This window comes from Pinus tabuliformis, chromosome 9 (genome assembly GCF_031772625.1).
Source record: "Pinus tabuliformis cultivar Carrire ecotype Pingquan chromosome 9, CPIR1, whole genome shotgun sequence".
Classification (NCBI taxonomy): Eukaryota; Viridiplantae; Streptophyta; class Pinopsida; order Pinales; family Pinaceae; genus Pinus; species Pinus tabuliformis.
The window spans coordinates 1,871,231,077-1,871,254,835 of record NC_142307.1 but is presented as its reverse complement, the minus strand read 5'-3'; positions in this window follow the sequence as shown (position 1 = coordinate 1,871,254,835).

Below are 23,759 nucleotides of genomic sequence, written 5' to 3'. Positions count from 1 at the left end.
GGATATTATATCCTCCTGGAAAACCAGGATTAACCGGACCGTACTGGGGTTGCTGAGGTGGTTGATAAGTGTACCCAGGATACGGTTGATACTGGTAAACCGGTTGTTGGGCAGCTTGCCCAGGTTGATACTGTCCCTGGTACGGAGGTTGAACAAATTGAGGTTGAGTAGTAACAACCGTACTTGTACCAGGTTGGCCTACAGGCATCTGGACTGTGGTTTGAACCGTGGGTCCAGACAACGGTACAGATGTCTGAGGAGTGGTTACAGGGACAGTAGAAACCGGAGCTGCCGATACTCCAGAAGTAAGCATGGTAGATGAAGCGGTAGTTGCTGCAGCCGTGTGAGGTGGAGTACCAGGTGCAATTGGCGGCTGAGTAACTACAGAAGTTACAGGGGTCTGAACACTTGACTGGACAGGTTGCGGTTGCTGGGGTGGACCAGGAACTGCAGGTTGTCCTGCTTGAGGTACCGACTGTATACTTGGTTGCGACATCTGTTGACCCTGTGACGGATCCCATGTTAACATTCCAGGGTATTGACTCGTAACAGGTTGAGGATACTGAGATCCATAGCCGTATTGAGGATAGGGTTGATAATTGTAAGGTGCAGTCCCATATGATTGCCCTTGAGGTGGTTGATAACCTTGACCAGGGTATTGACCCGTAGGTTGATAACCTTGAGGTAAATACGAATACTGGGGTTGACCTTGACCTTGAGGTTGGTATCCTTGAGGTTGATACCCTTGGGGTTGATACCCTTGGGGTTGCCATCCTTGAGGTTGCCATCCTTGAGGTTGATATTGATACTGAGGTTGACTTTGGGGTACATATTGAGGCTGGGGTTGATACCCTTGAGGTTGCCCCCCAGTCACGAATGAAGTACCTTGAGGTTGCCCCCCAGGCATTAACGAAGGTTGCCCCCCAGGCGGTAATTGGCCACCTTGAGGTTGGTTAATGGGAGTTGAACCTGACATCATATAAACGTCACCTATACTCAATGGTACATTACCACTGTTTCCAACTAATAACCCATGATCAATGGGTTGAGGAGATGCTCCCGCAAAGGTACCAGAAAGTGATTGATACCCAGTAGGAACAGAAGGACCGCCATGTAAAAATGATTCAGGACTTTGTGAAAACACAGATGACTGACCAGACATATTTACAGGAGAATGAATTCCTCTAGGTGGAACCGGAGTACGAGGTGTAGAAAAACCTACTGAGTTGTCTAAAAAATTGGTTAATGCAAGGTACCAAGATTCACTTCTAGGAGGACTGTAAAAGATGGATTCACGCTCCCTTAGATCAAGGGTAATTAGATCTTCAGAATCAGAAACGCCTATTTCTTCCTCTGGAACAAGTTCTTCTATAGCAATTAATCCAACAGGAAGATTTTCGGTGATAATTCTTTCTATTCTTGGTGAATCAGGAACACTAGGAGTTGGAGTAACAGGTTCGGAAATTTCAGGTTCTTCGCCTGTTTCACTGGCAGATGAAAAACTACCAGCAAGCTCGGAAACTGTAACAGCTTCGGGATTGTAACCTGTTTCTAATCTTTGGTAATCTGGATGGACTACCAAAGAAGATTCTCCTTCTTCAGGTGAACCTACTCTACTGCCACTAGGAGGAGTTACAAGGACCTTTAACCCTTCTAAATGACCCGGAATGTCTTCAGGAGATTCACCCCGCGATTTACGGAGTTTTCTTAACAAATCTATTCCGGTAACAATCTCAGGAGACTTGCCCCGAAGTCTACGGGACTGTCTCGGTAATTCCGCCACAATTAAAGATTTTAACTACAACACACGAAAACAAAGTAAAAAGTTTCAAATCAAACCACCTAAAGTCTTCTAAAGAACCAAACAAATTTGAAGCACACGCCTAAATAATCTAGAGCGTCAAACCACACACAAACAGTAGTCTTCCGGACCAAAAGCGCTAGTTGGTGATTAGGCCCAACCTCGCAGGATTCAGTACAGAAATGGTGGGTGGAACAGTTACCCCGGCAACCTGCTTAATGAATAGACTGGACCAAGTTCCTCCACTTTAACCGTCTCGAAGTGAAGCGAACCCCCCAGAAAATCCAAGTGAGTATAACCGACGTCTGCTCCAGGTACAGTGGGACCTTCCCTCCACCGTCACCTTGGGTAGAATCCTAGATATTATGGCCACTAAGGTTACCAATCACAACAATTACACCTGGGGGAACAGTCTAAACTCCGACAGCACGCAAGGGCAGAGTAGCAAGCTCCAATCCCCTTACCGGCTCCTTGACAACAATCCAAGGTTTACCGATAAGTGACCCCTGGCTCCTCGACAATGGTTAATCCGAGGTTTACCGTTTGTTTAATGGGAGGAATGATCCCCTCACTGGTTCGGACACGAGCTCGTGCTTCTCCTTTAAGAGGAGCTTTCCCAGAATGTAACTGAAACAATTGGATTTATTCTACTCAAGATAGACTATCTGTTTGGTTTTGTAGTCTTGGAGAGTTAAGTACTCACCTACTCCAAGACCCTAGCCTAAGCTATGTTGGTGCTTTAGAGCCCTAGAAAAATAAAGATTACTAGATTGATTTTAATTTAAGCGTTACTTTTAAGGTTGTTTCTTAAGTCAAAAGGTGATGGAAGTGAAACCAGTGGTGTGTTGACTCGACTCGAAACCACTACAAAATGCACCTAGAATGATTTATCCACTACTTTACTTTTTCGATGAATTGCTTAACTAAAAAGTTGAGAGAATGCAATCTTTATAAAAGCAACTTCTTAATTGAAGACAATCAAAGAAACAATTCGTTTTTCTTTTCCAAGCATAAAAACATAACCTCTCTTTACATGCATGAAAAAAACTCTTTTCTTCTTTCAAAAACAAAAAGCTACTTGAAACAAGACTTTTTAAAGAAGATGTTTTTGTATTTTTCTTTTAATAAAGCAAATAAATCTAATATAACCAAAAATCAATCTTAACAACTCTTAAAATCTATGAAAATGCACTCATAAGCAAACTAAAAGCAAATTTACTCTAAGCAATCTTAACGAGGCCAAAACTAACAATGATTATTTCTAAGGTGTTTTACTTGATCACAATCAAATCAAGGACTAGCTTATTGCAGAACCAAAAACTAGTCAAAACAAAATTCTAATCTTTTTGTTCTTTTTGTAAAATGGAAATCAATACTTTATTAACAAGCAAATCGAAATTTGACCCAACACAACTCAAATGGCAAGTTGCTCACAAAAGGAGACTTTACGACAGGCCCGACTTCTAAGAAGGTTGACTAACCAGAGAGATCTAAGGCTGGACAACTTTCTACTATCAAAGTCACTACAAAGCCTTTCCAAAAATCAAACCCTAGGTCTAAACTTCGTTGAAAACCACTAAAACACTCAAAGCTCACAAAACTAGTTCAGGTGAAAATTCTTGACAGGGTACTAAAGGATCTGGGCAGAAAACACTAAGGAAAAACAAAATCTAAAAGCAATTTAAAGCAAAAATGGAATTTTCTTAAGTTTTACAGGAAGACGCAGGCAACCCGTTGTCACAGGTGCGGCCCCGCTCTGTGCAGACAGAAACAGCGCGTCCAAAGACGCACTGTGCAGTACTCAGAGGGTGCGTCCGTCTGGAAAAATGAAGAAAAACCAAATCTAACTAAATCTAAAGCTAAGCCACCCAAATACTAATTCTCACAGTCAAAAACCAGAAAATAAAAATGATTTTCTCAAAGCAAAGTTCATATAAAGGAAAAGACTCTCTCATTAATGGATTCCCCAGCGGAGTCGCCAATTTGTCACACGGAATCTGTCAAGGGTGCGGACACGACTGACCTTCCTAGAAGTCTAAGACATTCTAATGACAAACAAGACAAAATGGAGTGATCTTTCTCTAAATACACCTTTTACAACATGAAAACTACAAGTGTTTAGGCTTACCTTATTCCAAAACGCTGTTGTTGAAGTCCGTTCTTGACGATCCGGATGAGCTCCTCCTTCAAGTCAATTCCTGCAACCACAAACAATCAAACAATTACCAAGCACTTGCATTTCATATAATAAAACATATATTCAACATGCAGACCAAGGAACACATGAAATAACTCATTAACACAAGCTATTGAGAAAAATAAACCAGTTTGTATTAATAACGAAACAAAGAAACTCTTACAACCTGGCCTTGGTGTTGTGCAAGTTCCTCCCAGGGTCCATCAAGGGTTTTCCTCTACTTTGACAAAGCTCACCCTCTCCCAAGTAGAATCAAGTGAAGACAATCTCTCCTCACAAAGGCTCTAATGGAAGACCTAAATCCTACAGCATTTACCCAAAGAAAATGTATAGCTCCAACCTCCTCTCCTTCTGGCTCAATGCCTTTATTTATAGTGCTGTAAAGAGGTTATTCAGGTCCACTATCAATGGGATCATCCCCCTCTTTGGGTGGGATAGCTCCCTTATTGATGGGATAAGTTCCCCCTTAATAGAGATACATGAACCAACTGGAGGCGCATCCATTTCATCAAACCGACCTCTAGAATGTTCTAGAAGTAACCACAAGTAACTTTTTCAAGATAAAACTCGCGCATTTTGCCTTTTACAGAGGGACGCACCTGTCCCTTAACATACAGAGCGTCCATGGACGCAGATTTTGTGAACATGGTCAGCGTCCCCGCAGGTAAGGCTAGAGAGAACCTGTGACCCCAGAGATAAACATAGTTTTTACAAGACTTTCTCTCTTCTTTGAGTTTGAGATGGATAACAGAGGCATGAGACTTGCCTAAGAGGGTAGCATGACTGTTGATTTGAGCCATACTAACTGTGAGTAGTCAAGGTGACATTTTTTAGTGTAACAGTCTCATCAAGGTGTCATGTCATTATTGGACACATCATTTGTGGATTATGTAATTTCATTGTATAATAAATGTAATGTAAAGTGGAAGTCCAAGATACATGTATAGAATGTGCAAAGTCATGTAGGAGTCAAAAGTTCATAGAGAAGTTAAACAATCATGAGGGTAATCCAAGAGACACAAGGGACATGAATGACCACCCCATTTGTCATATATACACCCTCCTAGCACATGTGAAGGAATTTTCACCTTAGCTACTCGTACCAGGCATAAGAGAGAAAGATAGTTCTTTCGGAGGAGCAAGTGGTTTCCCTAATGCTCCAATATTCGAGTTAGTGGTGTAATCTATACTAATGTATATTGGAATTTTCACTTAATTATGAAGCTCCTTGAGCCAACACACTTTCATGTGTATGTCATAAGTATTGTCAGACCATTCTTTGAATGTTTGCAATATATGTTGTTTTCATCTGTACTAAGGAAATTGAACTATTTTGGTGGCTTTAGTACTTATCTTGATGAAGGTGTGTTGTATTTGTTTTAACAGTCATTTATTCCATGTGAACCCTTTCACTAGTTGATCAACAATTCATTATTATGTATATGATCATGTGTCTTTATTAGATTAGTACTATTACTCCTCTTTTAATCCAAGAGTCACAAGGGAGGTGAATGACCACCCCATTTATTATATACAAACCCTCATAGCACATTTGAAGGAATTTTCACCTTATCTCCTCGTACCAGGCAGAAGAGAGAAAGATAGTTCTTTTGGAGGATAAAGTGGTTTCTCTAATGCTCCACTATTCAAGCTAGTGTTCTTATCTATACTGATGTATCTTGGAACTTTCATTTAATTATGAAGCTCGTTGAGCCAACACACTTTCATGTGTATGTCGTAAGTATTGTAAGACTATTCTTTGAATGTTTGGGATGTATGTTGTTTTCATCTGTACTAAGGAAATTGAACTATTTCAGTGGCTTTGGTACTTATCTTGATGAAGGCATCTTGTATTTGTTTTAACAACCATTTCTTCCATGTGAACTCTTTCGCTAGTTGATCAACAATTCATTCTTATGTATATGAGCATGTGTCTTTATTAGATTAGTATTATTACTCCTCTTTTAAAGGCTCACTTTTCCTCTCCCTTTCAGTAGAAGAACCTTGATACATTCCACAACTGAAAATTCCACAAGGCATTCCCACTTGTTCATCTAAAAGCTCATGTACATTGCTCTCTTGTGTTGAACTTTGTAGCCAAGGAAAATCTATAAGAATACATGGCAATCAATCCTTAATTCTGGAAGGGCTCCCACACCAAACAATGCAAATTCTAATTAGGAATTTTCATTGGGGATACCCTTGCATGTTGGTGCCATCCAACACCGTCAACACTTCACACCTTTGTGTTTACAAAATTAACTATTGGGATCCAAACCCAAGGCTAAAATAGGTAAATAAAACCATGGATGGGGAGCTATGAGAGGCATTGTGGATCAGGCTTGAGCACCCAAACTCATCCATCCTTACCTCAACTCATGATATTCATGCAAAAACCCTAAGGTAGTGGAAGTTTAAAATAGAGACAAGTGGAGGCCATCCTCCACTTTGAAGACACTTTTAGATTGTTAGGAGAGGAAAGCTCACAATATTTCCAAAGGAGATGGAAACCATTACCCCACTATATGAAAATCATATAATACCACTCTCCTGACTGATTACAAGTTTCACTTGCGAAGACTACCTTGTACAAGAGGATTATTAAGAGGCTTTTGAGTCCAATATATTGGGCTTAGGTTCAATACAACCCTATTGTTGGGTCTCCAAGAACATCAAAATTAGGAATAGGAGTCTAGGGAATGGTAGTTAGTAGAATTAAATGCAGGTTTCCACTCAATAGACACCACCACCTCTAGCTCAACATGGAATGTCAAGTAGGTTGTCAGAGAAATGAATGAGAAAGAGCACAGGGGGGAAGAAGTGTAAGTTACTCAAAGGCTGAGTATCTATTCCAGTAGGAGATATGATGGGCCACTCAAATAGGTAAAATATAAGGTCCATCTAACCACTCCTAGGCACATAAAGGCTATATGACACACTTTCCTAGATTAATGAGTTCTTAGGAGAGTTAATGAAATTTTTCATGCTTCTGTGCGGAACATGACTATTGTGCATGATTTTGCACTGTCAAGGAGATCCAGCAAGAGATATTCGTGGGGATTTCTCCTTATTGCATGAAAGTCTCAACTTGGCTAGCTGAGGGCATTTAATACCCCTTCCTATTATTATGTGGTGACTTAAGAAGAAGTTCCTCTTTTCTAGGGATTTTTGGAGGGAAGGAAATCCTCCCCTTGAGGAGGCAACTCCCTACTCATTTGTATAAATAAGTTTTGGAATTGAGCTCACTACTGGGGGGGGTGAATCAGTAGTGACTGTGATTATCTAAATTTCAATTCTTTTTACGAAAACATTGATTGATTAGTAATCCAACATCATAACATAATTAATATCATGTAGAAAAATTAAAGCAACAAATTAAAAGCACCATGAAGAATCAACAATAAACATGAACACAAGAGGACGCAAAGTTTTCTGGTGGAAAACCCTCTCAAGGGAAAAAAAAACCACCCATTGTTGCTTCTACTCAAATCTTCTATTACGCTGAACAAGTTTGTTTACATAGAGGATCTACCACCTAGTATCCGGAAGAATTGACTACTAATAAATTTTGCTAGCAACACTAATCTAAAAGACTCTTCTCCCACGACTATATGAACAACCATTTTCTGGAAGCCACCACAACTAACGATTCTTGCACCACTCTATTGGACTTTGGAGAAACTGCTTCCCATACTAATCTGTCTACCAGAAATCCCCCACCTTATGTACACATTATTTACTATGATCCTCAACGCCCTCAACACCTCCATGCGAACCACATTTCATGCATTTTCAAACTGGGCTCTCAAGCATGCTCAACATGAGCAACCCAACAATTTATCTCTAATATGAATCTAAAAATGATAAATTGATGTACACATGCAACTAAACAAAGCTACAAACATATAATTATCTATGCAAAAGTACCGTAGCACTCACTCACTCCATCCATACACTCACCCAATCAATCCACACTCACCCAAAATACTCTCAAGAATATATGTCAGAATATCCTCAAAATTCTTCAATCAATACCTTGGGAAAATAAAATGGTTATCCCAATACCATAGACACCTATACCATGGTAATCTCTAAGTAAATACCACGGGTAAATACCATGGCCATGCCAATACCATGGACACCTATACCATGGTAATATCCAGGTCAATACCACAGGTAAAGAGCATGGTTATGCCAATACCAATGACCATTATACCAAGGTAATCTCTAAGCCAATACCATAGGCATATACCATGGTAATATCAATACTTGTAATGTCAATACCAAGTGACTACCTGGACCACACACACAAACCAATACCAAGGTAATCCCAATGCCAAGAATACATGTACCATCGTAATTTATACTTCAACCACCTACACAACTATCATCAAATATATGTATAAACTCATCAACGATAATACATATAAGCATATTTGTCACAAGACAAGTTTCTCCAGAACCATCTGTCACACTCATACACACTTAAGGAAAGTGTAACACATGTCAAGGTTGACATCAATGCCAACCATCAATCACTGGAACTAACATCAACATCAACAACTACATCATTAACGCCAACAATCTACCCCTTTGGCATTGATGATCACCCTAGATGAACCATCCAAAAAATAATGTCCCATGAACAACTAATCTCCTCAAGTACTCCCCCTTTGAAATTAATGGAAAGGGGATAAAATTCATCAATAACATCATCAATCCATTGATCATCTACTGGATCGACAAAATCTCCCCCTAGACACTAGCTGGGTCATAAAAAGAAACAAAAACCAGATAGTGTGGGCGATAATAACATCCTCTCATGACCATGAACAATAAAAATCACTCCTGAAGCAATAAAAAATTCTCCTAATGCAAGAGCAGCAACAACAACAAAAATATGATCATCATCACAATGCAACATCAGGCTACATCCATCATCAATAACATAGTGTGGGCAACAACATACCATAATCAACAACAATAACAACACATCATATGCACCAACAATATCAACAATGCTCAACTCAACAACAATGTGAGCATCAACAAAATCAGTATAATATGAGCAACAACAACAACAACAACACTCAACTCATGAGCAAAAGATATGTATATCAAAGAAGAAATTGTTGATCTAAAGATGATCTGAGGTTGTCATTTATGTCAACCCAAGAAACACCAAGGATGGCCCTGAACTTCCATGGCACATTGGGCATCATAATTCATGGTTTCTTGTCTCATAACCATTATAGGAATACTCTACTCAAAAATATATTTCTATCAGTATATAGCTCTCCCCGTAATTCGTCACGGTTTGTAAGTTATTCAAGATTGAAGTTAGTAACCCCAATTAGTGGGATAAAACCCCATGGGGTTGTTGCATGCCATTTATTATTGATTTTTCTCATTGCATACTCAATAATTAATAATTTTTTAAGCTCCTAAAATACCTCCAACATTCTTTATAGAAGCCTGACTCAACTCTATAAAAATAAATCTCATATATCCTCCAAAAGTTATGATCATGGAATTTTCACTATAACTTTATTTTTGAAAAGTCTTAGATGTTGAAATTAAAACCCATTTGAGCCAAAATCCTAATGAAATTCATGACTGAATTGCAGATATTGGTTCGCTATATTTGTGGATATATGATCTGTGTAAGTCGGGGATTTTGCAGGCTCCCAAATTTCATCTCAAGGAGGTGACCTTGTGAAAATCGTCATAACTCTCTCTCTCTCTCTCTGAGAAGAAGATGGAAATTATGTAAAAAGTGGTGGATAGTGCATGAAATGTATTTTTCTATATATCAATTTCATAGCCGAAGGAGGAAATAGTCACACGTGGCACGCCGGACAAGTTCACTCTACTGAACTAGTCCATAATTAGGTCATTGTGAGAGATCGGGCATAATTTTGCCTTGGAGAATCCAAATGGGGTCAGACACATGGAATTGAAAAGAAGACTCAGAGGGATACTACAGGACTGAATATCACATATTGGGGATCTGAAATCACAGAGATACATCAGATTCAATATCATGCTCTTAGAAGGCAAGAAGAAAACTAGATCAAGTGTTGTCAAGGGGTGCAAAGGACTAGACTTTCTAGCACAACAAGGAGCAATGTGAACCAAAATGATGCAACAGAGGTAAGATCCAGGTAAGTATCTTCTGTATATGCATGTTCATCTCTTAATTACATTAGGTTCTTTGTATTCTAATTTGTTGTTTTTGTTTAGCACTGACATATGCTCTGCAAGATGAGGTAAGTTTTGCTATTATCATGTCATGGGTATTCCTTGAAGAATTTTTTCAAGTATTATATATTCATCAAGAGAAGATTCAATGCATAATCTAATGTTCTAAAGAGTGATAAAAGGTATCATGACAAAAGCAGCAATCAAGGTGCAGAACAGCAGCAATAAGTTCACCACATGAAGTCTTCAAGTGGGCAGCACTGCATATAGTCATTCTAAAGGTATTGATGCAAGAGCATGAGGCTTGAAGACAAAAGACTTCAAATTTTATTCCAAAAATACAAAAAAAAAGTTTACAAGCAAAGGAGTGGGATCCTTTAGCTATCACTTTACAAAGATTTCTAGATAGGATTTGAGCTAGAATTCAGGGATTTGAATTATCTTGTAATTAATTCAAGTATTTAGGCTTAGTTGAGATTCTTGAGGAGTATATCATGCAGATTAGATATTATCTAGGATTAGATAGATTCAATCCATTTATTTAGGATCTGATTGTTGTATGAGCAGGTATTTATGTAAGTTTTGAATTAGTAAAATGGGATTTTGACGGATTTTGATTGGATTTTGGCTTAGGAGGATTGGAATGTAAAATTTGGAATTTCTCTGTATCTCTATGATTACTGTGCATGAGTGGTCAAATCCCAGATGTTTTAATTTCCTTTGAAATATTTCAAAGTTTTGTTGAGTTTTGTATAATCTTGTGTTGTCGCATTTAAATCTTCACTCGATGTGTATTTAAATAATTTAGAGACAGACTAAATTTGGCTGAGGTGCTAAGTCTAGTGAGGAAACCTGATAAATTTGTGAGAAACCCAGGAAAAGATATGAATCATCTAATCGGACAGATCCAACAGATCTAATGGTCATCGTGTGCCAACAAGCGCAGACGTTAATCAGAATAGAAGGGTGGTCTTCGTAGGCATAAGCAGTACCTCGCGCGGTCTCAAAGTGGTAAGAGTTATTTTACAAATTCACGTGATTACCCTTAATGGTTGACACGTAACACAAGAAAACTACTTTTCTCACGTGCTCTCCACTTGATATCGGTCAAGCACAATTCCGTGCGAGATTATGTGATAACCATCGGATTGAGGAATGAGATCGATGGCAGAGATTTAATGCGCTAAATGTTTGTGGACTGGCAGATGTGATAAGGCTATGAACTGGGGTTTTTAATTCCTTTTGCTTCCATGGTAATTTTGAAGTTTTGCCATACCATCGGGTAAATTAGACAGTTCTGCTATTTTAGTAGAATAGCTAAATTTGGAGGTTGATGATTGATACTCCAAAGAAAAATCGAGAAGAAGTTCCACCCAAACTTGAAGAAATCTTTTCTAGTTTTTAACGATTATCCTTAACAACTACCATCCCACTATTAGTGGTATCAGAGCAGCTTATTGACACTGAGCAGAATCTCAAAGATCAGAAAAAGAAATCCAACATGGCTTTCAGAGTTGGAGGAAGACGTGGTGGTGGTCAAAGAAGAGGAAGACCACTTGCAATTATTGAAGTGTTGGAAGCTATGCAACAGATGCAAGCTAGATTAGAAGAAGTGGAAATGGGAAATCAAAGAGATGCAGGTGCTAGAGATGTTAGTGAGCCTGAAGTTGAAGCTATAGAAGAAGAGGAACTTGCAGAAGTTACTCCTGAAATGAGATTCTTTAAATCAGTGTTGGGATCCACATCTAAACCTAGAATTGAGGGTTCAGTTTATACAGGAGGTTTAAACCTTGAGGAGTTGATAGACTAGATTAATTACATGGATAAATTCTTTGATTATGAAGAAATGGAAGAAAGAAAGAGAGTGAAATTTGTTGTCACAAAATTGAAAGGACATGTAGCACTTTGGTGGGATGGAGTGCAAGTAGAAAGAAAAAGACTTGGTAAGCAACCAATTAAAAATTGGAACAGGATGGTGCCAAAGTTGAGAGCTAAGTTTTTGCCAAGTGATTATCAACAGTCATTATTTAGACAGATGCAGAATCTTAGACAGAGATCTCTAACAGTGAAAGAATACACGGAGGAATTTTACAAAGTGAGCATAAGATCTAGACAAATTCAAGATACATCCGAGAAGGTCACAAGATATATAAATGGTCTCAGAATGGAGGTCAAAGATGAGATAAGTGTGTTGTCTCCTAAAAAAACAGAAGAGGCTTATTAGATGGTATTGAAGGCTAAATAAAAACTCATGAGGAAGCAATCTGCCAGAAGTAGAGGTACTTTCTGAGGAAGAGGAAGTCAAGGTGGTAGAGGAAGATCTACAACACCTAGAGATGGAGCTAGCAGCATCTCAAATCAGCATACATCCACAAAAGATGATGCAAGTGGTAGAAGGAGTTTTTTCAGAGGAAGAGAAGGCATAGGTAGAGCAAGAGAAATCAGATGTTACAAATGTAACAAGCTAGGACATAAAGCCTATGAGTATCCAAAAAATGCTGGAACAAATCAGAGAAATTCCATTGTTGCTCAGACTAAAGAGGAAGCAACAAAGGTGCCAGAAGAAGAAAATGTATCAGAGAAAGGGGAATCTTTGGTAGTTAACAAAATTTTGTTAAATATAGCAAAGGAAGTTGTTGAACTAGCACAGAGAAAGATTTTGTTTAGGACTATGTGCAAGGTTCAAGGAAAATACTGTCAAATGGTAATTTATAATGGCAGTAACAATAATTTGGTCTCTACAAAAGTGGTGGAAAAGTTGAAATTAAAGACAAAGAAACATCCAACACCTTACAAGGTGTCATGGCTTCAAAAGGGACATCATTTGTTAGTGAATGAACAGTGTGAAGTGGAGTTGCAATTGGGTAGCTAAAAAGACAAAATTCTATGTGATGTGATGCCTATGGATGTGTGTCACATATTGTTGGGAAGACCTTGGCAGTATGACAGAGGAGCTATGTATGATGGGAAAAATAACACATACAAATTTGGTAAAGATGGTATTAATCATACATTGTTGCCTATGGAAGAAGATGATGCATCAAGAAAATATGATCCAAAGACTCTATTGCTGAGTGGAAAAGAATACTTATAGTAGATTGAAGAGAATGAGGTAAATTTTGCATTGATTTGCAAACCTAAGGTAATAAATTACTTCCACTAAAATTTCTGATTTTCCAATTGAAATTCAAGAGATGTTGGAAAATTATTGTGATATCATTGTAGATGATTTGCCTAATGAGTTACCACCCATTAGAAAAATCAGTCTTCATATAGATTTGATTCAAATAAAGAAGCTTACAAGATGACTCCCACAGAAAATGAAGAAATTAGAAAACAAGTTCAGGAATTGTTAGATAAAGGATTGGTTAGAGAGAGTTTGAGTCCTTGTGCAGTGCCAATAGTGTTGAGTCCAAAGAAAGATGGAGGTTGGAGAATGTGCATTGACTCAAGAGCAATCAACAAAATAACAATCAAGTGCAGATTTCCTTTACCTATAATTGAAGATTTGATGGATTGTTTAAGTGGAGCAAGATATTTTACAAAGCTAGATTTAAAAAGTGGGTATCATCAAATAAGGATTAGAGAAGGAGATGAATGGAAAACTGCTTTTAAAACAAATGAAGGACTGTATGAATGGATGGTAATGCCTTTTGGGTTATCAAATGCTCCTAGTACATTTATGATGCTTATGAATGAAGTGCCAAAAGAATTTACTAGTAAATTTGTAATAGTATATCTGGATGATATATTAGTTTACAACAGATCTAAAGAGGAACATATGAGACATCTAAATTATGTCTTACAGAAGCTACAACAAGAAAGGTTACTGCTAAATTTAAAGAAATGTTCATTCATGAAGGAAGAGTTGATATATTTGGGCTTTGTTGTTTCTGCTGATGGATTAAAGATGGATCCAGAGAAGATAAAAGCAATCATAGAGTGGCCTTCACTGAAAAGTGTTTTTGAGGTAAGAAGTTTTCATGGTCTTGCTAGTTTTTATAGAAAATTCATAAAAAAATTTAGTAATATCAATGCTTCTATTATTGACACTATAAAGAAGGATAAACAACCATTTAAATGGACTGTTGATGCAAAAAAGAACTTCTAGCTATTGAAAATAAAGATCGCTGAAAAACTTATTTTAATTTTGCCTTATTTTAATAAACCTTTTCAAGTGAAATGTGATGCTAGTGGAGAAGCTATTGGTGCTGTTTTAAGTCGGGAAGATAGACCTGTAGCTTATTTAAGTGAAAAAATGAATGAATCAAAGAAGAAATATTCTTCTTATGATAAGGAATTTATGCAGTTGTACAGTCATTGAAGAAGTGGAGATATTACTTGATGTGTTAGGTCCTTATAATATTAGTGATATCCCCATTACTATTGTTGTTGTATCCCTTATTGTTATTATTGTGCCCCTATTGTCCCCATATTGTTATTATTGTGCCCCATAAAATCCCTCTATTGTTATTTTTGTGCCTTTATATTATTATTGTTAGGTCGGCTTGGTTATATTGTGACCTCGTAGACTCCTATATATAGAAAGGAGGTTTTGTCATTTGAATCATCTAAGAATTGTTCATTTGTGTAATGTAAAATAGGTTGCCCCCTCGAAGATTCTTATTTATAAGGTGTTGATCCATCTTTTCTATCTTTTTGTGAGCTGGTTTCATAACATTTGGTATCAGAGTTGTGGATTCTAGGGTTTTGCTGCCCCAAACAGGCTATCATGGAATTTTCGCCATAACATTTTTGCTATGAAGTTTCAGAAGCTACAAAAAAAACCCATTTGAGAATAAATTGTTATGAACCTTGCATCCGAATTTCAGATCCTTTCGCACTATATTTTCAGAGATATGATTTGAGGAAGTTAGGGTTTTTGCAAGCTCCAAAATTTCCTCTAAAACAAGGCATCGTGGAATTTTCGCTATAAATATTTCGCTACGAAGTTTTAGAAGCTAAAAAAAAACAATTTAAGAAAAAATCGGTCTGAACCTCAGTTCAAAATTTCATTTCATGTCTTGCTATATTTTCAAAGATATAATCTGAGGAAGTTAGGGTTTTTGCAGACCCCCGAATTACATTCCAAACAAGTCACCTTGGGAAAATCATCATAACATTCGCTCTGAGCATCATATTGAATTTTCGTAAGAAGTTTCAGAAAAAGGACAGACTGTAGTTTCTTGTGTATAATTTTCAGATCCAAAGGTCAAAACAGTGACACGTGGCACATCGTACATGTTCGCTCTACTAAACTAGTCTATAATCAGGTCACTATGGGAGATTTGGCATAACTCTTCCTTCGAGAATCCAATTTTGATTAGACTGGTGGCATTGGAAAGAGGACACAAAGGGCTACTACAGATCACAATTTCAGAACTAGGAGATCCAAATTTACAAAGGTACATTAGATTCAATATCGAGCTCCTATAAGTGAAAAAAGGTGTGTTATTTTTAAATTTTTGCATAAGCATTGTTTGAAAAATTAGTTTGAAGGAATTCAAAGGGCATAGTGAAGCATTATTATCTGTAATTGATGCCTCGAAGAAAGAAAATGGAAACACCTCGTAAGCAACCTGAAAGCTCTAGCATGACTAATGAAAAAGAGGAAGAAATGCAACATGGTATATCAATATTACGAAACCAAGTGCAACAAATTTCACTCGCACAAAAGGTAACAAAAAATAAGATGGATGGTTTAAAGAAAGACGTAGAAGCTAAAATGGATGGTTTAAAGAAAGGTGTAGAAGCTAAGATGAATGACTTGGAAGCTAAGATGGATGACGTGGAAACTAAGATGGATGGTGTGGAAGCTAAGATGGATGGCATGGATGCTAAGATTGAAGCTAAGATGAATGGCATGGACACTAAGATGGAAGCTAAGATGAATAGAATGGACACTAAGATGAATGGCATGGACGATAAGATGGAAGAATTGAAGATAAATTTGAATAAGTTGCTACAAGAAATGCTCACTAATGGTGAAAGGGTAGTAAAGGAAACTCATGATGAGAACAAAATAAATGTTAATCATGATTTCATAGACTCTAATGTTGGATTGAAGACCCACCATGTTCCAAAAATCGATATGAGGAAGTTTGATGGCAAGGATCCCGAAACATGGATACTACAGATGGAGCAATTTTTCGATCTCCATAATGTGAAAAACACACAAAAGGTACGTATTGCAACTTTATATTTGGAACCAAATCAGTTTGTATGGTATCGATGGCTTTGCTCTCGTAAACAAATTGTCACTTGGGCAATTTTTATGGAAGAAATGATAGCACATTATGAGGATACAAAAAGCAACACCTTTTTTAGCCAATTGATAAATCTCAAACAAAAGGGTTCAATGATAGAGCACATTGAGGACTTCCAAAAATTGAACACAAGGGTAAAAGATATTCCAGAGGAGCATATGATTGATGTGTTCATAGGGACTTTAAAGGATAATATCCAACATGAGGTTCACCTTTGGGAACCTGATTCATTGGAGAAGGCATTCAAGTTAGTAAGAAAAATGGAAAGCAAAATTATGGCAACCAGGAAACCTACCACTCACAACTATAAAGATGGAAGTGTTGCTGCCCCTAGCCTTGCACAACCTACAAGGTTGACACTACAACAATTGGAAGAAAAAGGAGCAAATGGGCTTTGTTACAGTTGTGATAGCAATTACACTAAAGGTCTAAGTATGTTGAGAAGAAATTATTCTACATAGATTGTGAAGAGGGGGAACAAAAGGAACAAGAAATGTCAAAATAAGAGGATATACTCCAGGAACAAACCCTAGATAAAGAATAAATGAATCCGATCGTATCTTGTAATGCATTGGCTGGAATTTCCACTCCTCAAACTATCAAGATAGAAGGACATATCAAGAAGAAAAAGGTAATAATGTTGATTGATTCAGGAAGTACCCATAATTTTATTCATTGTAAGATAACAAAGGAATTGAATTGTTTCCTATATCCAGCATCAGAGTGTCAAGTGATGGTTGCAAGTGGAGGAACCATAAATTACTCTGGAAAGTGCCATAATATCAAGTTATCCATGGGATAATATGTATTGAATAGCCCAATGCTTTCCATTCCAATGGGTGGTGCTGATGTTGTACTAGGAGTCCAATGGCTACAATCCTTGGGTACAATAGCTTTTAATTTTCAAGAACTATTCATGAAATTTTCTGCGGAAGGAAAGGAAGTTGAGTTAAGGGGTATTGCAGGGAAACCGAGAAATATAATCATCTCTAACGGTATGAAAAAGTTTCTAAAGAAGGAACAACAAAGTGTAATTGCACACTTATGTTCGCTAGAGGTTCCCACATCGAATCATCTATTTCTCAAGATCTCCAAAAAGTCTTGGACAATCATTCAAAGGTATTTGAGACTCCCAAAAGTCTCCCACCTATTCATGATCATAATCATGCTATTCATTTGATTCTAGGAAGTTTTACTCCAAAAATCAAGCCGTATAGATATCCCTATGCCCAAAAGAGTGAAATTGAACGTATGGTTGCAGAAATGCTAGAGGCTGGTATAATTCAACTTAGTCAAAGTTATTTCTATGCTCCAGTAGTATTAGTTCACAAGAAGGATGGATCATGGTGCATGTGTCTAGATTATAGGGAGCTCAACAAGCTCACGATTAAATATAAATTTCCCATTCCTGTCGTTGATGAATTATTGGATGAATTGCATGGATCAATATACTTCACCAAGTTGGATCTTCATTCAGGATATCATCAAATCAGAATGAAGACTGAAGACATTCCAAAAACAACATTTAGAACTCATGAGGGTCATTATGAATTTTTGGTCATGCCTTTTTTCCTTACTAATGCACCTTCTACATTTCAAGGTTCGATGAATTCCATTTGCAAAGCCTTCCTTAGAAAATTTGTGTTAGTATTTTTTGATGATATACTAATCTACAACAAGTCTTGGAAGGATCATGTCCAACATGTTGACATGGTGCTCAAACTATTGGAGGAGATACAATTATATGCAAAAATATCCAAATTTTTCTTTGGAGTACAAGAGGTGGAATATCTGGGTCATAGTGTATCTCATGAAGGTGTTAAGGTAGACCCTAGAAAAATTAAAACCATTAAGGAATGGAAAATCCTCACATCCATAAAGCATCTACAAGGATTTCTCGGGTTGACAGGGTATTATTGCAAGTTTGTTAACAATTATGGGAGAATAACAGCACCTCTAACAACATTATTGAAGAAAGATGCACTTTCATGGACTTCAGAAGCAACGAAGGCCTTTGAACATCTTAAAGAGGAAATGTGACAAGCACCAGTCTTAGCTACACCAGACTTCACAAAAACCTTTATTGTGGAATGTGATGTTTCAAGAAATGGAATCAGTGTTGTTTTGATGCAAGAAGAAAGACACATTGCTTTCGAAAGTCATCCAATCAAAGGAAAGTATTTACACAAAGCTATTTATGAGAAGGAAATGTTGGCAATGCTACATGCACTTAAGAAATGGAAACCTACCTAATGGGAAGACACTTCAAGGTAAAAATAGATCATGATAGTCTTAAATACTTTTTAGAACAAAAATTATCTTCAAAAGAGTAGCAAAAATGGATCACAAAGATGTTGGGTTATGACTTTGAAATCATCTACAAAAAAGGGAAGAAAAATGTTGTGGCAGATGCACTCTTGAGAAAGGATGAGGATGTGGAAAAATTTCTTTGCGTCATTTATATTATCCAACCAGATTGGATAAACAAAGGAAGGGATGAATGGAAGAATGATGAGGAAGTGTGGGCACTCATTCAAAAGATACAACAAGATCTCAGTACATCTGATACATTTATTTGTAAAAATGATTCGTTATGGTACAAGGATCGGGTATACCTATGTAAGAATTCCCAACTCAAACAAAAGATTCTTAGGGAATTGCACACTTGTTCCTTAGGAGGTCACTTAGGATTTTTAAAAACCTACCACAAGTTTAAGAAGGATTTTTTTTGGGACGGCCTTAAATCGGATATTCAAAAGTTTGTGGTGGAATGTTTGGTTTTCCAACAAAATAAAGTTGAAACAATCAAGACTCTAGGACTATTACAACCTTTATCCATTCCAAGCCAACGTTGGGAGGAGGTTTCAATGGATTTTATCACAAGTTTACCCAAGTCTGAAGGAAAGAGTGTTATCATGGTGGTAGTGGATAGACTTACCAAGTATGCACACTTTTGTGCATTATCTCATCCATTTAAAGTGAGTAAAGTTTCTACTGCATTTATGGAAACAATTCAAAAGCTACATGGAAACCCAAAGATTATTGTAAATGACAGAGATCCCATTTTCACTGGAAATTTTTGGATAGAATTATTTTCTTATCTTAGTACTCAGTTAGCTCATAGATCATCTTATCATCCTCAATCTGATGGGAAAACTGAGATAGTAAATAAATGTTTGGAAGGATATCTTCGTTGCTTTGTATCCGATAAATAGACACAATGGGTCAAATGGTTGCCTTTGGCTGAATGGTGGTATAACACTTCCATATTGCAACAAAAATGACCCCATTTATGGCACTTTATGGATATCATCCACCATCCATCACATCATATTTAAGAGAAAATTCTAAGGTTCAAGTAGTGGAATAACATCGAGCATCAGCAACAATTTCTCCAACTCTTAAAGGATAACCTCACCTTGGCACATAATAGAATGAAACAGTAGGCATATCAACATCGCAATGAAAGAATTTTCAATGTAGGTGATTGGGTATTCCTACGGCTACAACCATATAAACAAATGTCACTCAAGCAAGCTAAGAAGGATAGAAAATTATAACCAAAGTATTATGGTCCATAGATGAAATCTGAAGTGGAAAATTATGTAAAAAATTGTAAAGTTGTTAGTGTGCAAAGGGGAGGAGCCAAAACACAGGTTTGTATGTTCCATTACCTATTCCAGATAGACCTTGGGATATGGTAAGTATGGATTTTGTTTTGGGTTTACCAAAAACTCAAAGAGGAAATGATTCAATTTATGTTGTGGTTGACAGATTTTCTAAAATGGCACATTTTATTCCATGTTATAAAGCTAGTGAGGCTACTCATGTTGCTAATCTATTTTTTAAGGAGATTGTAAGGTTGCATGGGTTACCTAAGAGCATTGTTTCAGACAGAGACACCAGATTTGTTGGTCATTTCTGGAGGACCTTATGGAAGAAACTTGGTACTAAAATGAGTTTTAGTTCAGCTTATCATCCTTAGACTAATGGATAGTCTAAAGTTGTAAACAAAAGCTTGGGTAATCTTTTGAGAAGTCTTGCAGATGAGCATCCAAAACAATGGGATCAAATTTTGGCATAGGCTTAATATGCTTATAATGATTCTCCTAATAGGAGTACAAGGTAGAGTCCATTCCATATAGTTTATGGATTCCACCCAAGAGGAGTGTCTGAATTGAGAGACTTGGGAAAAGCTGAAATGGGAAGTGCTAAAGGAGAATATTTTGCTTCAGAGATTCAAGCAATACATGAACAAGTAAAACAACAGTTATAGGATAGCAACATAAAGTACAAGAGTAAAGTAGATTTGAAGAAGAGAGAAGTTAATTTTGAGGTTGGAGATTTGGTTTTAGCACACCTAAGGAAGGAAAGGTTTCCAAAAAGGGTGTATAACAAGTTAAAATTTAAGAAAATTGGACCATGTAGAGTCTTGAGGAAATTTTCTGCAAATGCATATGAAATTGAATTACCCCCTGACAATGGAATATCTCCAATTTTCAATGTTGCTGATTTGTATAGGTATGAAAATAGAAATGCAGATGATACAATAGAAAATAAAGAAGAACAAGAGGTTGATTGGGTAAAATAGTTACCTATAGCGAAGGCATTGCATCCAGAAAAGATTTTAGATAAGAGATTGTTTAGAAAGACAAGAGGTCAGGAGTATTTTCAGTATTTGATCAAGTGGAAGGATCAACCAATTGCTGATGCTATGAGGATGATAGATGCCATGCTACAGAAGTTGCGCAGTTCTATAGAAGAGCTCATGGAAAGGAGCCCATGAAGAATTTTGTCCTCAGGAGTCTAATGTAAGAGCATGAGGCTTGAAGACAAAATACTTCAAATTTTATTCTAAAAATACAAAAAAAAATTACAAGCAAAGGAGTGGGATCCTTTAGCTATCACTTTACAAAGCTTTCTAGATATTATTTGAGCTAGAATTTAGGGATTTGAATTATCTTGTAATTAATTCAAGTATTTAGGCTTAGTTGAGATTCTTGAGGAGAATATCATGCAGATTAGATATTATCTAGGATTAAACAGATTCAGTCCATTGATTTAGGATCTGATTGTTGTTTGAGCAGGTATTTATGTAAGTTTTGAATTAGTAGAATGGGATTTTGATGGATTTTGGCTGGATTTTGGCTGAGGAAGATTGGAATGTAAAATTTGGAATTTCTCTGTATCTCTGTGAATACTGTGCATGAGTGGTCAAATCCCAGAGGTTTTTATTTCCTTTGAAATAATTCTGAGTTTTGTTGAATTTTGTATAATCTTGTGTTGCTGCATCTAAATCTTCACTCACTGTGTATTTAAATAATTTAGAGATAGACTAAATTTGGCGGAGGTGCTAAGTCTAGCGAGAAAACTTGATAAATTCGTGAGAAACCCAAGAAAAGATCTGAATCGTCTGATTGGACAGATCCAACAGATCTAATGGTCATTGCATGCCAACAAGCATAGATGTTAATCATAACAGAAGAGCGGTCTTCATAGGCGTTAGCAGTATCTCGCGTGGTCTCAAAGTGGTAAGAGGTATTTTGCAAATTCATGTGATTACCCTTAACGGTTGACACGTACCACGAGAAAACTAATTTTCTCGCGTGCTCTCGACCTGATATCGGTCTAGCACAATTCCATGCGATATTGTGCGATAACCATCGGATTGAGGAATGAGATCGATGACAGAGATTTAATGCACTAAAGGTTTGTGGAGTGGCATACATGATAAGGTTATGAACTAGGGTTTTTAATTCCTTTTGGTTCCGTGGTAATTTTGAAGTTTTTCCATACCATCAGGTAAATTAGACAGTTCTGCTATTTTAGCAGAATAGCTAAATTTGGAGGTTGATGACTGATACTCTAAAGAAAACCCGAGAAGAAGTTCCACCCGAACTTGAAGAAATCGTTTCTAGTTTTGAACGATTATCCTTAACACTTGCAACCAACCCACCAGGTATCATTGTACAGAGTCATTATAAAAGCATCATTGTAAAAGTTGTACAAGTGTCTATCTGCCAAGAGTTCATGAGGTAGTTTTAGAAGGTCTATTATCATCATTAGGTGGTTGTGTCATAGTTGGGGTTATGTTCTAGTGTGTCTTCTTCTTCTACATCATTCTATATCATTGTAAAGTGGACCATTTTCCCAGGTACGGGAGTCCATTCTTCTTTTATTCTTCTATAGGTTGGTAGGGTGGTGCTAGGCGGGTGCATGAAGTCACCAACATGTTCAAGCCTATGAAAACTTTAGGGTGGTAGGGTGGCGCTAGGGTGAATTGTAGCTCATTGGGTGTTGGGGCATCCGTTCAGTTGACTACTGAAGAATCTCGGGTGTTGGAGCGTCCATCCAGTAGGAGATGAAGAAGAATTATTTTATAGATTCTAGGAAGTTGGAGCTTTATTTTCAATTGTAATTGAAGATGAAAGAATTATTAGAAAAGCGTTCATGTGGTTTTTCTCCCAGAGGGGGTTTTCACTTTAAAAACTGTGTGCATTTGTGTTCCTTTTGTTTATTGCTATCATTGTACAAACACTGATAATAATTGAAGATTAACTAATTCTCTAAAAGATTAATAATAATACTAATTGAAAGGAATACTGATTCACAACACCCCCCCCCCCCCCCCCCACTCTCAATATTTCCAACAATTGGTATCAGAGCTTGGTTCCTTCAATAGCAGTTTAACAATTGGAAGAAGATCATGGAGCATACCAAGAATGGTGTACCTCTGTTCAATGAAAATAATTATGCACTCTCGAAAGGAAGAATGGAGGTCTATCTCTTGGCGCAAGGTTATGAAGTATGGTACATTATTCAAAATGGATTTATACCAACCGCGAATGAACAAGGTAAGAAGGGAACTCACAGAGATGGCGAAGCAGGGAGGAAACTCGAACCCAGGCCAAATCTCTGATCATAGAACAGGTTTCGGGTAGTTAGCCGAGGCCAGCTCCAGCATAGATGCCGTCACGGGAGCCTCACACTCAGCCCTAGAAACTGGCATATGGCGGTCAATGCGCGTTACGTTTTTCCCTAAGGCGGTAAAGTTTATTTTATTACTGTAACTGTCAGTTGTTTTCCGTTTCTCCCGGACTGTCGGTGGTATACCCCTTTGTAAGCATCAACATGGTTAAGCCCACGGAGTTTCTAGCACTGGACCCAGAAGTAGAGGACATTCTGTCCATGTGGGGTAAAGATATAAACTCTCAAAATGTGGATTATTACTTTGGTTCTGTAGATATTCCCTGCCTGGAGTCTGCATCGCAGTTGGAAACCACTCATCATTTTG